Source organism: Vicugna pacos, chromosome 9 (assembly GCF_048564905.1).
Source record: "Vicugna pacos chromosome 9, VicPac4, whole genome shotgun sequence".
In the NCBI taxonomy this organism is placed as follows: domain Eukaryota; kingdom Metazoa; phylum Chordata; class Mammalia; order Artiodactyla; family Camelidae; genus Vicugna; species Vicugna pacos.
The window spans coordinates 40,700,663-40,712,906 of record NC_132995.1 but is presented as its reverse complement, the minus strand read 5'-3'; positions in this window follow the sequence as shown (position 1 = coordinate 40,712,906).

The following is a 12,244-nucleotide window of genomic DNA, read 5'->3' as shown; positions in this document are numbered from 1 at the left end:
TCAGACCTTGCTCTGAAGGACCCTGGCAGGGTCTGGGTACCTGGGCTTGGAGCACATAATGGCCAAGGGGGCCAGAGCCCAGTCCTTTCCAATAAGGGGCCTGGAATGCTGACTCTCCTCTGGAGTGGGCTGAAGTGGAGCTGATAGCTGACCCATACTGGGGTCAAAAGGTGAGCTTCACTTCCCCACTCTTCACATCAATAAGACAACACTGGTCCTCTCCAACCCTGAACGTTCTGGGCCTCCACCCTTCAGGCTTCACCCTTCTGTGGTCCTTCACCTTTAGAGGTAGCACAGACTTACCCAGAAGTGGTTTCAGTTACTTTAAGAAGTTCCTGAATATCTTCCCCTGCCTCTTCAAGGTTGGTCTTGACAACCCAGAGGTTGAGGAGTGGGGAGGACAGAGGCCCTCAGGGGCACTGACATCCTCTCCCTCACCAGCTCTTAACGGAGACATGTCTCACCCTCTCCCAGTTCTTCCACCTCTTCAGCCCTCCTTTTTGCCTTCCTTTGCAGCACCCATTTTTCTGTGGTCATTATACCTGGGGATTGCTTCCAGGGACTGGGTTCTTCTCTTTATTTCCCCCACCTTAAATATCCAGTCTCAGAGCTTCATCCGTCCACTGCTGAACATCCTCAGCCTTCCTCTGTGCCCAGAGCCCTCTCCTGTCCCAGAGCCCCTGGATGACCCACCAGATCTCATGACCTTCCCCAGAGGGACTCTTCTTCCTTCATTCTCATCTCTCCAATACTGTCCACCCAGGCTCCCACTTGAGCAAGGCTGGGCCTCTCAGGAGTTCTCAAAACTGGCACCAATTGATCCCTGCTCACTCCTAATGTCATCTCCTCAGCAAGGCTTCTTCTGACCATCTTCTCTGAAGACAGCCTCTCCTGAGTACTCTCTGTCCCCCTGTCCTATGGACTCTTGCCTTCATGTTACTCATCACCACCAGGCAGCACGTGTGCCCATGTGCGCTCACTGTGCCTAAACCTGCCTCACTGTGGGTCCCTTAGCTCTGTTGGGGCAGGGGCCATGGAATTCCTCATCACCACTGTTCCTGGCTCATAGTGGGAATTGAAGAAATATTTGTTGAATGAGAGAGTGAATGAATGAGTGAATGCATGAACCCTTGATTCCCCCTCCCCCCACCTTCATTCACCCTGCTAGTCCTGTAGATTCTACCTCCTTAATGTGTTTCAAATTCATTCCCTCCCTGCACCTTACCTCCCACTCCCACCACTCTGTTGTTTATTAATTCATTCAACAAACACCCACTGAGCTCTTGGGGCTGGGCAGCATGCTGGCCCCCGGGGTGGCAGTGGCAGAGAGCTGTCCCTGTGCATTGCTTAGGGCTCTGATGAGGCAGCAGTGATCGTGAGGGCTCACCAGGGAGCTTCCGAGGAACTCTTGCTTGGTCTGGAATTCTGGAATTCCATTTCTAGAAAATTCCCACTTTTAATGGATGATGCCTTTGCTTTTCACAATCCTTCATTCTGTCCTGTGTCTGGCCACATCTCTGCCTTGTCATAGCTGGTACCCAAGCCTGGGCCACCATCTTTTCTGGTCTCCCTGCCTCAGGGTAAGTCCAGACTCTATAGTGGGGCTTCCAAGACCCAGGAGACCTCACTTCCTCATCTCCTACCTATCCTGCCAGCCCTCCCTGCCCTGTTCCAACTGTGCCAGCCTCACTGTAGCTCCTTGGACATGGTCCCCATTCTACCTCTGCCTCTTCCCTCAGCCTTTCTTCTTCATGGGATGCTCCTCTCTCTTATCCACTTGGAAAACAGCTCAGATGTCACCTCCTCCAAGAAACCTGTGCCCTCTGGCTTCCCACTCACCCCTTCTGAATACCCATCACTGTCTATTGTCCTTGTCTGTGACCAGTCATGGTTCCCTACCCTGTGATCACCAGAGCCAGGCACGAATGGGGCTGCAGTGAGCAGATGGGATACCTGAGGCTTCAAGTGGCCCTCTCCCCCTGTTCAGGGGCCTTCAGAGAAGGACAGTGCCTGAGAGCCACAGAGTGCTAGAGGCCACCCAGGCGTCTCCCCAGTAACCAGTGAGCCAGGCAAGTAAGGACACAGCCAAAACTCATTTCACAGAGGTGCCACCTGAAGCTCAGGGAAGGCAGGGCCCTTCCATGGTCATAGGAGGATTCAGCTCACTGAATCCTAATAACTTCGGCTCTGTCTGAGTCAGGCATGTTCCCTGAGTATAGGCTCTGCTGGCTGGGAGCTGGGGTGGAGAACTAAGTCATCACCATTTCTACTCTTGAGCTGTTCACATTCCTGAAGGGATGGGCTCTGGCAGGAGGAAAAAATCCCTCCAATGGATGGCAGAGGGTGGTGAGAACCAGAGTGAACCCCAGTTCCTCATACATGGTGCAGCTAGTTCCACTTTTAAAAGCAATGCATTTCGAGTCCCCAAACCCAGAAGCGGAAGCTTCCCTCACCCTACCCCACAGCTCCCATGGCTACAGTTCTTAGTATGCAACTTCACCCCCAGCTTTCTATGAGGGGACAGAATAAAGCCTGCCCCTTCCTGTGCCTGTGGCTACACACCTCAGACATAGTGTGCACATTCATTCATTCATTCACCTGATATTCAGCAAGCATTCATGGAACCTGGTGCCAAAAGTGGGGGACAGAGGTGAGGCCACCAAATCCCTGCCCACGGGGGCTCACTGAATCACGTCAGGTCATCCCTGAATCTCTACCTCTTATGTCACCAATGTGAATGTGTGATTGTTACTGTGTCTGTGTGCACATTTGTGTGTGTATGAGTGAGAGAATGTGAGTATGTGCTGGTTAGGAAGGGAAGGGGCTTTGTACGGAGAGGGTAACTTGTTGGGGCTCCCTAGGCAGACAGAGGGTAGGTCTTTAGAGGAGAGTCTGGGGCAGAGAGCACAGCAGAGTTCAAGACACAGGAGGGAGGAGCAGCCTCTTTTGCTGGTGGGAGACTCGCGTGAAGGTGTGCTGGGGATGGTATCAGTCATGAGGGGCCTTGGGAACTGGCTAAGAAGCATGGATTTTACCCTTGGGTGATGGGGAGCTTGGGCTTTAAGCTAGGGGATTTTGTGGTTATATCTGTGCTTTGCAAAGGTCACTCAGGCAGTGCTTGGAGGGGGCAGGTAGAGGTAGCAAGGATGCTGCTATCATTTTCCCACCAAGGTCATGGTGGCCCCAGCCAGAGTTGGGGCAGTAGAGATGGATACATTCAAGAGATGCTGAGGACGCAGAATGGAAGGCTGAGGGACTGATGGGATATGGGGTCTGGAGAGGCAGGCATCCTAGATCATGCCTGAGTTTTGGGCCTGGGTGATGGGTAGATGGTAGTGTTTTTCAGTGATGTGGGAAGGCCTGGAGGATCAGGTTAGGGAAAGGTGATATGGTCAGTTTTGGCTGGTGGCATCTGGGGGGTCTGGGGACTAATCCATTTAGGAAAAGGTGTCTAAAAGGCAGTTGGACATGTGGGTAGAGAAAAGAGGGGTCTACGCTGAAGACAGCTTTTGGAGGGGATGCTCACCAACAGGTCAAGTGAGAGGGGGACCAGGGTGCCATGCTCTGCCAGGGCAATTCAGTGAGTGGTAGGGGCAGATCCAGGCTTGAGGTGGGGTAGAGTATGGAGCTGTGGGTGTGCTTGTACCTGCCACCACCTCCACCCTGCTCCAGCCCCCGCATGGACCCTACTTATCACTGTGTGAGTCAAAGGGCAAGGGCTGGGGATGCTGCCCATGTTCAAATCTTGGCTTTACCACTCTCACCTTGTGGTTCCTGGAGCCACTTCTCTTTTCTGATGCTTTAACTGCACCCATCCATTCACTCATTAAAATTGCAATTTTAAGAAGCACTCTGTCCCATTAATAATCAATACAATGCAAATGTAAACAAGAGACATTTTTGGCCTCTGAGATTGGCAGTGATGGACATGATGTGTGAGTGGACACTCAAGAGAATGGGAATTGGTTTGAAGGTTTAAGAGTATTTTTTTTCAGTATATATCAGAATGTCAAGTTCAAACCCCTCTTTCACCCTGTCATTCCACTTCAAGAAATTTATCCCAAAGGGATAAGGAAGTTATACAGGCAAGGAAAGAAAGACCTGTGTCTGAGGATACTGATTACTGGCTTGTTCAATCAGAGATGAAGGGATGGCATGGTCCTGGTGACCATCAGTGGGAGATAAGAGGGTGAAGAAGGTTTGTGCATACCCTAAGATAATCCCTGGCCGCTGAAAATGGACGTGAGGCACAGGCTGAGCCCCTACTATGTTCCTGGCATCATTATGGATGCTGGGGGACACAGAGGGAGACCAGACAGGCAAGGTCTCAAGAAGTTTACACTCCAGCCCAAGGCAGACAGTAATCAAGTTAACATATCAGTAAGATGATTTCAGAGAGAGAGAAGAGCTGTGGTGAAAACAAATCAGGGTGGTGTGATTTGGAGTGAGGGGCTGAGGTGCTACTTCAGTCAGGGTGGTCAGGGAAGGCCTCTTTGAGACAGTGACATTGGAGCTGAGACCTGAATGACAAGAAGGAAAGAGTCATAGAATGATCTGGAGAAAGAGTACCATGGGATGCGGAACCCACAAATTCAGAAGGCCGACTGTATTATGACACAAGGCACTTGAGCGTCCGCAGATTTTGGTATCTGTGGGGTCCTGGAATCAACCCCCAGAGGATACCAAGGGACCACTGTGTTCCAGGCAGAGGGAATGGCAGGGGCAACGGGTCAGAGGTGAGAATGACCTTGCTGTGTTTGAGTCGCATAAGCTGGAATAGAGGGAAAGGAGGTAAGTCCTGAGAGGCAGCAGGGCCAGGTCAGGCAGGGTAGGGAGTGAGGGGTTTTTATCTCCGAATAGGGAAAGGTGCTCAACATAGTAGACACGGAGGACTGAGGAAAGCACCAGAACAGCCACCTGTTCTCCTGTAGAAGGAGTCTCCTCAGGTCAGATCCACATCTGTTGCCCTCAGAAGGTTCATCCCTATGCCAGCAGTGGTCCGTCATCTCTGGGCATTATAATTTCACCGGGCTTTTTCTTCTTTGCATTTACTTATACAAAGGATGGTTTGCAATGAACATGTGATTGTTTTCAAAGACAACACAGCCATTTCTTATTGAGGCATTTCCAGGCCCACCCCTGTACCTGGGAGATGTAAGTTTCTAGTTTAGGGCCGCCAGGCTCAACAGGTGATATCCCTGCAGACTCTCCCCGAGGTGGGGCTGTGTTTCTGCCATTGTCCGCACTGATCCAGCTTTGGCCTCCAGGGGGACCTTTGAGCAGGGCCTTGCTGGGGTGCGGTGACTGTGTCCCTCAGACTGGGCCAGGCGTTCTTCCTTCCTTCCTTCCTGAGTCCCTTCTCCTAATAGACAAGTGGGAGGGATGTCTGTGCCTCTCCCAGATCATAGGGTGAGCTGCTCTCCTGCGAACCTTTCAGGCTGGGTTCCCTCAGGCTGCAGCTTGTGGTGTGTAGTTTATTTCTGAGTTCCTTCCGCTAGGAGAATTGTTCTGTAGAGATGCACAGGGTGTCGTGGTGGGGGAGGTCCTAGCCACTGGGCATCTGGCAATACCCTCCACACATGGGACATGACCTGGGGGCGGAGGATCCCTAAACTGACCCCTGCCCTGCCTCTTCCAAGCCCTAGAAGTATAATGTTGGTCTTTGGCGCCACCGTGTGGGATATTTCCACACTGCAGTAAGGCTTTACAAAATACTACCAAATTTATCCAGTCACATTTTCTTGGATGGCTTGTCAGTGGGGTATGCAGTGCACAACCTGTTCAGCCCTATGCAGTCGCCCTGCACACTATCAGATCTGGTTGTGAATCATGTCACTGGGGACCTCACCACCACCATTAAAACTTCCTCCGAACTCGAGCTCTTTGTAAATGTTCCCTGATCCTCCACTTCTCTGTTCTCCTCCTTTGACCTATTACGGGTGTGTTGGACACAGATGATCCTCCCTCTCTTCTGGTGCTCCTTCTGGCGCCTGTGATTTCTAGCTGCTTCTATGGCTATATCTCTTCATGCCCCTCTGTGGGCTCCTCAGGGTACTTCTTTCATCCTTGATACTTTTCTCCTGGCCCACCTGACAATTTCTAGAGTCTTGTTTCCATCCCCATAGAGATGCCTTGAGTCTTGCCCCCCCATCTCTTGTTTTAATTTCCCCACTTAAGATGACCCTTGGGCATCCCAAACTCATTGTGTAAAGTTGACCCCATCTCTTCTCCTCAGAACTGCTTCCCCTCCCAGGTTCTCACGTTAGTCTGGGTGGCCTTTCTGCTGACACCTCATCAGCCATCAAGTCTGTCCTGTCTTCCCGACGCTTGCCGCCTTGCCTTAGCCAAGGCACAACTGCGCCTCCTTTCTGACCTCTCTCTGCATATCAGAACCTGTCTGTTCTCATGTCCCCACTGGCCCTTCACCTCTGGTTAGTTCCTCTCCATGAGATCCTAGCTCCAGCCAGACTGAACTTCTTTGTTCCCTGAATACACATTGCTTTCCCACATCTTTACGTCTTTGCACAGGCTGTTCTGTGCATCTTTTTCCTCTTTCCTTCACCTGGCTAAATCCTGTCCACCCTTTAGGTCTCAGCTCAGACATCACTTCTTCTGGGATACCTTCTCTGGACCCCAGGCTAGGTCGCCAATCTATTCCTCACTCTCACAATACCATGTGCTTCTGCCATCATATCCCTTGTCTGCCTCCCCTCTGGAAAGGGCCACATGCTCCTCTCCAGGGCTCTACCCACCAAGGCTAGTTCTAGATTGAGTCACCTGATTTTGTGCCTGGTTCCCAGATTCAGAGGTCCTAGATCTCAAAAGTCATCAAGTTGCAGAGAGAGTAAGGCCATGCCCGAGGCCAGTGAACCCGTGGTCAGGCTGGGATGGGAACCAAGACTCTTACCTTCCCTTCGAGGGCTCTGCAGCTCCCTGAGATGCCATTGTGAGTTGAGTCAAGATCCTTGAAGGCCCAAAGGACCTTGACCAGCAGAGAATTGGCAGGCTCCTGGCCTGTGGGGAAGGCAGCCATCAGCCTGGGCTCTTGAGAGCCCAGAGTGCTGATGGAACCTACTCCAGGAAGCAGACCAGTGTGCAGGGGACTCCAGGCCAGCACATCTGATAAAAGGATTTGATGAGACTCCTTTCTCCCCCAGAGCTGTGCAGCAGGGCTGTGGCCTAGATGTCATGCAGGGAGGGCACGAATTCCTGAAGGACTGTGGTGGCAGCTGTTAGGGTCCCCGGGTTAATTATCTCCAGCGTCACACAGAAGAGAATGTGCTGAGGTGGGACCTCCCCCACCCGGCTTTGGCTTCTCAGGGCAAGGATCTCTTCAGGACTCATCACACTGCCTGCCAGACTGGAGTCTGAAGATTGGCTTGGTATTCCCTCAGGCCTCAGCTCCATCACCCTACTCTGGCCTCAAGGGACTCCTGGATCTTTGCTGAGACTTCTTTGTGGGGTCCCACTTTGCTGAGCCCTCTGCCTGCTCCATGGCTTCTTGCTCAGGTTGCTCAGTAAACATTGGTGACTTGAACTGCTCTGTAAATAAACAAAAAGTGCCAAACAGGCTGCCTGGCACTTCAGAGATGCATCTCCCTAAATTTGTTAAGCAAACAAATAACCCAAAATGGCGGAAGAGAAAGGACCCAGCCAGTCTTTTCTTGTGCTTCTGTTCCCCAAACTGCTCTCCATTCATTTCTTCCAAGAAGCCCTGCTGTCTCTGAGCCAGGCCTCTGCTTGAAACTTAGCCTGATCTTTGGCGTGTCTGGACAATCCTACCCTAAGTGTTAAGAAGCCTTCTAGGATCCCCACAGTGGCTCACACCCCTGAAACTTCTTTCTTGTCACTTTGCACTAGGGTGATGACTTGCTTGATGGCTGTGAGCTCTGTAAGACCAGGGACCACGGTGTCTCATTGACTACTCCATGCACAGTGCCCACCACAGGAACTTGATAGACTCTAAATATATGTTGGATTAGGAATGACTGCAGGCCTGGAACACGGATATTTTCTCCCTCTCTGAAGCTGCCTAGATAATTGGCTGAGTCCATACCATCTCTGTCAGTCATTTCAAATTACCCAAAGGCACAGGCTCTCACTTGCCTGGTTCCTTGCTATTTCTCTAGTCTTTCTCACTGTTGTTTTTCTCCTCAAGTTCCCACAAGAGCATAAAGGTTTGACAGTTTCATGCTAAAGCTGAAAACTTTCCCCAAGCTTCTTCTTTGCTTATTTCCTGGAATCTGCTTTCCATCTGTCTTGGCTTACAAAGTCAATGACTCATTTACTGAGCCTGGAGTCTCCTCAGGGATTTCTTTCTTACAGGAAATGTGAGAGGAGCAGGTGACATTGTCTTTCATCCCCAGCCTCTCTTGGCCCTGGCTCTTTAAAATCTAAAAAGCCGGATTTGTTGTATCTTGAGAAGCAGTGGAATTGCTGGCTTTCCCCTTGACATAGGCAGCCCTCCTTAAACCAGGGCCCTTGTATCCCAAGGGCTCAGCTCAATGCATTTTCAGAGCGGCAAAGATCCCCAACCTCCAGACTCCACAGGGTACAGAACTACCTTTGTTTCCTTGCTAAGTTTCCACACAGTGACAACCTCTAGCTCTCCCTGGAAATCTAGAAAACTACAGGAACATATCTGATGCACTTTCAAGATGCCAAGCCTTCTCATCCTTTTTAGACACCAGAAATCACACACTCACATAATTTATAATTTGTGATAACTTAAATTTTTTCAAATGCAAATGACAGAATCTACAGCCTGCACATCAGCTGTCCTCAGCAGGCGTTTTCAGGCTGAACTGTTGTGGAATCATATAGCTGTCATCCCCACTCATCCAGGTGACTTGAGTGTGTGAGCATTCCTGTCCGTGTGGCAGCTGGGCTCAGGAGGTGGTGGGCTTTTAGGAACTGTTCATGCGACTGGTAGGATAGGGATTGAGTGAAGGTGTGTAAAAATCTTAGTGGATGTTTCAAAGGCTAGGTGTGTGTTTGTGCTAAGTTCCTGAGGGTTGTCAAAGGCACTCCTTGAACAAAAATGCTTTGCATTTTTTTCATTGTTTTCATTTCAGTAAAACAAAGCGGAAGGATGGCTTATGGATAGTGAATTAACCAGACTTAAGTGAAGTTTTAAAAACAATGCTGGAGGAATCTAATAACTCTTATCATCATCATCACAGTCATCATACTGTGACATACAGTAACGATAGTCATCATTTTTGAGGACTTAATAAGTACCAGACAGCTGTACATACACACACACACACACACAATCACACACACAAACACGGGTACCATGGCACATGCAGGTCAAGGTAGTCTTATCTTCTGTGGGTCCTCTATTCTGTACTGGTCTTGGAGCATTTTACCTAGGGTATATTTTGTGTGATTCAGTACAAAACAGGAAAGCAGAGCACCATGTTCAGAATTATTATGAATTTCAAGACGGTGACAGCAGAGCATTAAACAATTGTGGGACCCTTTTGAGCAGGTTGCCCTGTGCTACTAAACAGCTCTTAGGCCCATGAAGCAGGCCCTGCTTTCACTTCTGAATGACTAGATGCACTGCTCAAATCATTATCCATTGGGAAGACTTCTCCTCACAGCCGGGGGTGCAATGCAAGAGCATCATTTTATTTTCAGTTTGTCTCTTTCGCACCAAGATGATGTGTCCTTAAACCAAGCTTAGCCTTTATCCCCCTCTATTAGCTGTTTGCTGGGTACCCCATAATGCATGGGTGTGGGATGAAGGAGAGGCATCAGTGCAACCGTCTTATGTGACACTGTTGTTTGGGCCACCTGTTAATAGAGATAATTTGTACAATTTGGACCTGCCTAAGCTTGATCTGGGATATATAGTATCTAAATAATAATGGACTTGCAGCTTGGCCTGGCCAACCTAATGATTTTGTGGGTCTGCCAGAACCCAGTTCATGATGGGCAGTTCTAGCCACATGGTCACATGATAACCCATGATCACAAACTCAGTCAATACCAAGGTTGGCAATTACTCTTCTAATGTTATAAAGTTTTTTGATACAGATGACCTAGAGGTCATCCCTGTGACTCTCCTGTGAGGGCTTGCCCAAGGCTGTCCACAGCACCTTTCTCTATGATAGGATCTACCCAGTCATTTGCTGTAAGTGGCAGGACTGCTCATACTATAGCCTGGACCTGTGGCAGAGTTCATTCTTGTTCTAAAAATCAGTCAAAATGAGCAATCTTCCACATCACTTCATAAATGGATCAGAACAGTATGCCAAAATGTTGTATTCTTCCACCAAAACCCAAACAGGAACAGAGGCGGAGAAACAGGAAGAGAATAGTAAAATCATGAAACAAAATCAACCATATCAATAATGTGTGTAATGATTAGACATAAATGTACTAAAATGCCAAGTAAAGGGCAGAGATTCTTGAATGAGTAGAAAAGCAAGATCCAAGTGTATGCTGTCCATCTATAATTATGCTTGCTTTAAAGACATAAATAAGATAGATAAAGATATACCAAGCTAACAGTGAGCCTAAGAAAGCTGCAGTGGCTATATTACTATCAAACAAGGTAGATTTCAAGAGTATGAGTGTTACCCAAGCTAAAGAGGGAAATTGGTATGCATAAAAGGGTTAATTCATTAGGGAGTCATAATAATCATGCAAGTAACTAGTAACAGAGCTTCAAAATATTTGAAGGAAAAAAACTAACAAAAAAGGGAATAACTAGACTGATCTACAATAGTCACTGAAGATTTTTATACCCTACAGAAGATAGAACATCTGGACTGAATAATGAGGAAATACATAGAGGAACAGAAGAACATGGTTAACTACCCTGATTGTAACTGACATTTCTGAACACTGAACTCAACAGCTGTAGTATTCACTTTCTTTTCCAGCAAACGTGGTACCTTCACCACGATAGATCATATGTTCACCCATCAAACAATTTTCATAAAATTTAAGGAATGTGCCAAGTATGTTCTCTGACTATAGTGGAAGGAAATTAAAATAAATAATAATGAGATATACAGAAAAATCTCAAATACTTGGGAATCATATAATACACATAAAGAGTCCGTAAGTCAAAGGAGACATTTCAAGGGAAACCAGAAAGTATTCTGAACGGAACGATAATAAAAATTAAACATATCAAAACTTGTGGGATATACTGAGGCAGTGCTTAGAGGGAAATCTATAGCTTAAAACACATATATTGTAAAAAAGAAAAATACAAAGTGGGGATTAGTCCACCAACACTTCCATGGCTTTGTGGTAACAATGCAGGGCAAGGGATTCCTCCTGGTTTCATTGCCTACAGGCTCCAACTCAGAATATCTAAAACACAAAATTAATTGTGTCACTCCCCAGCTCTAAGCCTTCCCATGGTTCCCCATTGCTTCAGGGTGAAATTCAAAATGGACCTTGACAAACTGATCTTTTATGACCTTGATCCTGTTCACCTTTATCTCTCAGGCCATGCCCTGTTTGTCTCTGTGCTACGCCCGGCTTCCTGAACTGTCCCTTGAAATCACAAATTTTTTCTTTTTCTCTCTTTTTTGTCCTAGAACTAGGGTTCCCAGATAAAACACATGACTCCCAGTTAAACTTGAATTTCAAATAAATAATGAATAACTTTTTTAGTGTAAGAACATCCTCACTATTGCACGAGGCATATGTATATACTAAAGAAAATTCATTGTTTATCTAAAGTTCAGATTTAACTGGGTGTTAAATTTTTATTTTTTATTTGCCAGATCTGGCAACCTTTCCCCGAACTAGCACATGGTGTTCCATCTGCCCTTTCCCTGCTTCTCTGCATGGTTAACTCCTTTTCCTGAGTCAGGTCTCAGCTTAGAAATAACCTCCCCAGGAAGACAGTTCTCCCTCCTCCTTTCCCAGGCTGGGGCTACAGTTGTCTCATTACTGTGCCTGAGCTGTGCCCGCAGGCAAGGTAGGTCTACCTCAGTCACTGCTGACTCCTCAGCCCCTGGACTAGTGTCTAGTACTGGGTGGCTACTCAATAAGTACTTGTTGAAGGAGTAAGTGCTGAGCTAGGTCCTAGCTCTAGGGATAGAGAGCAGGCCCACTTCCCTCCTTCCAAGCCTGGGGCCCCCAGTTTGGGAGTGTGGGAAGGGGATGCATCAGTTATCTCCCACTGCAAACAAACCACTGCAAAAATTAGTGACTTAAAGCAATAGCAACCACGTAGTTTGCTCACAAATCTACAAAATGAGCAGAGCTCAAT